Consider the following 6,000-nt stretch of genomic DNA (forward strand, 5'->3'; position numbering starts at 1 on the left):
TTCTCAATCACTCCATATGAGATCTTGAACAATCGAAAGCCTAACGTCAAATTTTTCCACGTGTTTGGTTCCAGGTGTTTCATCTTTAATTCAAAAGAGAACCGAAACAAGTTTGACGTCAAAGCAGATGAGGGGATTTTTCTTGGATATTCACTCACTTCAAAGGCATACAGAGTTTTGAACAAACGCTCCAAACGAATTGAAGAAACATTTTACGTAACCTTTGACGATAATTACATGAAGAAAGTTCAAAGGAGCGAAAGTGCCTTAGGAGAAATATTTCCTGAATCAGGACAAGTCTCGGTTCCAATATCCAACTTGTTTGAAGAGTACATTCGGCTATTTGATGAACCAGAGAAAGCAGCACACTCAGAGGCGAAACCAGCAGACAACAAAATCGACAATCTCAAAAAGATCATAGATGAAGCTGCCAAAGAAATGGAAAGTGAACCTCCTAAACCGACATGTGGTCAACCCTCCACTGACTCTCCAAACAATGGCTCAATGTTCAAGGGGGAGAGTGATGGGTTTCGAGCAATACATCATTCCTATGGTGTACATGCAAACCCTAATAGCTTTTGGATCTAGTTTGTCTAATGAACATGCAATTGAATATCCAAAGCTATAAACCCTAGATCTGTCATATAAGAACTGAAATAAGGGTTTAGTAATTACCTTTGATTGTTATATAGTAATAGCAATCAATTCCTTGCTTTGATTTGCTTCAGAAAGCTTAGTGCCTCAAGTGTTGCACCTCTAATGGAGTCACAAACACCACTAAGCAATTGGATTAAGGAGAGAAGAGAGGGGAGGCACCAAAAACGGTTGGAAACCCTAATCCAAGTGTTAGCCACGTTTTTGGGGCATATGGGTCCTTTATATACATGCAGGCTATTAGGGTTTGCAACTAGGAAACCCTAATCTGACTGCTTAGGCCCTAAGCACCCCTTGGACTCCTTTAACATATCCCTTGGACGAATTCCTTATGGGCTTCCCATAAAATTCGTCCAACCTATATTATTAGGTGATTCATAGCCCAATTGTAATTATCTTATAATTACAACTCCAGTCCCCTAAGTTTAATTAATCTCTTTTAGTCACAAAATTAATTCTTAATTAATTCTTGACTAATATTAATTAAACAATATGATTTCTCCTTTAATATATTATTCTTATAATATATTAATAAATCATAATTAAACATTTCTCTCCTTAATTCATCCTACATATTGCTATGGTGAAGGCAACCCAAAAGGACCATGCTCACAATCGGTTCAAGCACATACCAAAATAGTTATGGACTTAGACACTAATCCAACAGTGTCCCACTTGGATAAGTCTAATAACTATTTTGCATAACTTCAGAACCTGATCAGCAATCGTAGCTTTCAAAAGCCGCTGTCAACTCTGATCTTATCAGATACGCGTGTCCTTTAGATAAGGGATCATATATTCCTCCATTCTCAAGATATCGTATAGAAACGAGACATGGATTTAAATCATTCTCTCTGTCTATGTATTGTTTCCCGACATCTGATTTATGACGACTGACAACAGACTACAATTGAACACATCAACTTAGTCCCGGCTTGGCCAAGCGCTTAGGGTGTCATCACTAAATCATCGAGGGGCCCACATATATCGATTTTATCCCACTTTGGGTAAAAGGAATGGATAAACTTTGACTCAAATGCTTGCTTGCACCTACTAATCGAATCACACACAAAAATAAGTTTTATAACACCAAGTTACTGGTGCGTTTACTTATCATCAATGTGCAACCGACCAGCAAATAACAACTCACACGTCTCGGTTTCAAGAATATACAATGTTATCGTCTCACTAATCACCCGTGATAAATCCATGAAGTGATTCAAGTGAGCGTGGGTTTAATCCAATACTTTAATCTCATCAAAGCACTCATGAACTCTGCAACAAACTTGTGCTATGTCTAAACACTTTAGACAATCTACAGACAGATTCATGACAGTCTTCCTTCATACTTACTTCCAACGTATGACCGACTGTGGAGGTTCGAATAACTCAGTTATTCTGGAAGTCAAAACATGCAAAATGAAACACAACAATAATACTTAATCCTATATGGCCCCAAAACTTTTGAGCGTAAATAAAACACTTTCATTTAAACACCATATTGACTACTCATTATTCATTATTTAATGTTTCGGATAATCAACTTATTACTTGAATTACAACAATAGCTGTCCCATGCTCCGAGCATGCACACTATGTTACCTATGATCCTTACTTTGTGAAATAGATCAATTGAAAACCTTTCCAATGAAACTCAATTCACAATTCCCAGTCCTTATCATTAGTGTAAGAACACAACATTCTTGCCACTAATAGAATATGTTAGATTCTAACATTTCATGCAATGATCCTTTCGTAATGTCATAGCACAAAAGTCACCAAGACTTGGCTAATGAAATCCGAAGGTATTCTATCGGAAATTCTTACAATACAATTCCATAGACGCGAAGTCTCACATTCAAAGTACATTCCTTTGAACATCCTTCTTGCATAAAAGTTTCTAATCTAGACATAGACTCTCAATATCCAACTCCCAATATGGAAACATTTACATATTTGCCATATGACAACTCATTCTAAATAGAATCTTATTTATTCAAAATAATGTCAACATGGTCCATCCAATACTATACTTCCAACTACTCACAAGCAACAAATCCTTGGCGAACCTTAGATCGTCATTTGATAGTTGTTTAATTATTTTAGCCAAAACCGTTCTAGTCCTTTTTCCCTCTTAATGCGCTAAGCATTTGGAAAATTTTAGAATGATCAAACATTATAGCATATGCAATCGATCCTATACCCGAAGCGTATGGAACACGATTCATAATGTCTCACATGAAGACGTGATACTTTACCAGTCTTCTACTATAATATTTCTAATTGCCATGTTCTCACAATTTTGATTATGAAAAGGGATGCCGTAATCATAACCAAATTTTGAGAATGCAATTATCCTTTCCATATATAGAATTTCCTCATGTTGAACCATTCCAACACAACATTCATATATATTTGACTAAATTTGATTAAAATTCCACAATCTAACCCTTTAGATTTGAAATGAAGTATAATATTCTCTCCCTTAATTATAGCAAAACAACTTTTCAACCCTTACAACTTGGCAAAGTGAATCTTTGTTTTCTATAATTAATATTGCTAACTTGAATACTTGAAATAATAATCATGCTCCCACTAACACGATGATTATTACCATACAAGCATAACACTTATGCTCCCACTAGCTTTGACATATATTCAGAAAACATTTGAACTTCCAGAAAACAATGTTTATTGAATTCCTTAAGTTCATATTTCTAAATACCTGATGCTTTGATAAGCCTTTATCTAAGCTTCTTAACCTCATACACCTTTGCCTTAGAAAGCTCACATGTGTGTCTAAAGAAATTCAGAACTTATGTTACTAAGTCCCAAATGTTCAGACTAATTGTCAAATCTCACAATTCGAACTATGAAGAGGGATGCCGTAATCATAATCGAATTTGAGAATACAATTTTCACAATTGCAATCTTCTTAAAATCTCTCTTAGTGAAAGCATTTCCTTACAATCATTTTCATGAAGGAGGGAAACCTCATAACACTTAGATTTTAAAGTGTATGTGTTCCTATCCATGTGAATTTGTCATAACAACAATCATAAGACAATGTTTGTGACAAATCCAAACTCATATGGACCGAACGTGCTCAATCTCGATTTCTTGCCTCATGGTAACATGAATGCCCACCATGTCTTCCAAGCAACTCACCCTTTCATATCAATGTAATTTCCATTGATCAAGGTGCTTTGTCTTTATGTATTCAAATGAGAAGTCATAGAACTCACATGCATAACTAAATCAATTGGAATGGCACAGAAAAAGAGTATATCATCCACGATAGGCTTTAAACCTCAAGTCGTGTGCTAGTGATGATCAACTAGGTTTAACTCTTGATTTGTTCTTGAAACCTTTCAAGACCATTAAGACTCCCACTGACTCCTTGACATATAAGATTCTCTTGTCAAGAAACATTCCTTGACAAAACAAATATTTAAGAGTTACTGTAGTTTTTATCAAGACTATCACTTCACATAATTGGTTCTAGTTGGTCTTTGTCTTATCCAAGACATCACAACTTACCAATCTCAAATGTGCAGGAATAAGAAGACTTTTTCCAATTCCACATTTGTTGAGTGTTATAAACCTACTAAAGACGTGTCACTCAATTCACAATCTTGGAGTATAACTCTAAGACTTGATATTGGAATGAAGTATGATTGACTTCTTGATTTAACCATTTCCACAATTCTCGATTCCTCTTCTTAGACATACAAATGCACTAAGACTCACTTAGAGGATCAATTGAGATATGGTTCTTAATCATTAAGACTTATCATAAAACACAATAAAAGGTACTCTCCCTTCTTCTTAGAATGGAGAAACTTTTATCTTTCTGCCTACTTGATTCTTCTTTATTCGTTCTGCTATTCATTGAAACTCTTTCAACCAACTCAGAATTACACTTAATCTTATAAGTATAATCATATTTACTAAACTTTAGTAAATCATGACGAATATCTTTATCACTCTTGTGGTGGACTTGATCAACGTACAACCTAGTATACTCGATCTCTTAGTCCTTCACTTGACACTTTGCCAAAGATTTAGTCTAATTTCCAAATATGAAGTTTCTCATTCATCACGCAATGCATGTTGCATGATTTCAAGTTTCTGTCCAATTGAAACTTGAGCGATGAGAAACTCTCCCTATTTGGTAAATTCTCGACATTTCACAAATAACATAATCAAGAATCACATCCAATTCAACATTGCTAAAATTAGAAATACATAAACATCCATTTTCACATATGCCATTGCAAGGATAAATAAATAAGACGAAATCAAAATTCATTTTATTGCGGAAAAACTTGTCCTTACAATGCAATTCAAATGAAAAATATGCTATTTCAATTTCTAAGCAATCTATTCTAACTCTAAAGTAGTAGCTCAAAAATCCGATCTTCAAGCAATACGATCGAAATCCATTTCTTCACGATCAGATTCAACTTACTTCTTCCCTTAAGCTTCCTCTCTTTTTTTCCGATCCTACAAAATATCAAAATGTAATCTTATCACATCATGTATTGAAAATCAAAGAATAGGAACTTATAGAGTTAGTTATTGGATTTTACCTGAAGTAGAGCCATACGTCTTGACTCTCCTATCTCTTAGATCTCTCAGGTAGTTTGGGCAGCTTTGTCTCCAATGCCCCTTCTCTTGGCAATAAAAGCAAATGGACTCCTTCGGCACAACACATGGGACAATCTCATACTTAGTCCTTTCTGGACTTCCAATGTTGCCAGTGTCCATTGAAGTTTGGGAGTTTGATTCACCAGACAAATTTGCTTGACTAGCACGCCAAATCATTGCTGATTCAACAGCTATAAGAAAATAGGTGAGATCAATGAGGGTCACATCGTGGTCCATCATATAGTACTCTCTAACGAACTCACTATATGATTCAGGAAGCGACTGAAGAACCCAGTTAACAGCCAACTCACCTGAAATCTCGACACCCAACATCCTTAACCTGTTAATGTGTGACTTCATCTCTAAGACGTGTGCACACACAGGTTTCCCATCTTCGTGTTTACTTGCCAAAAGGGCTTGAGTGAGCTTGAACTTTTCAAGCCTTCGAACTTGTGGGTCAGGGAGAATAATTGGAGGAGGTGGAGGAAGTGAAGCATGATCTCTGGTTCCTCGATCATATCGTGGAATATCATCTCCATTTGGAAAACTTGTTCCATGGGATTTGGGAAGACCATTGTTAGATTCAGACATCTACAAAACGGGAGAAATTCAAGTCAAGTTGATTAGAATCCTTGATGTAACACCCAAATGAAACATCAAGGCTAGGATCCTGCACAATACTCTACAACCTAGAAG

Source organism: Lactuca virosa, chromosome 5 (genome assembly GCF_052849685.1).
Source record: "Lactuca virosa cultivar CGN04683 chromosome 5, Lactuca_virosa_CGN04683_v6, whole genome shotgun sequence".
In the NCBI taxonomy this organism is placed as follows: domain Eukaryota; kingdom Viridiplantae; phylum Streptophyta; class Magnoliopsida; order Asterales; family Asteraceae; genus Lactuca; species Lactuca virosa.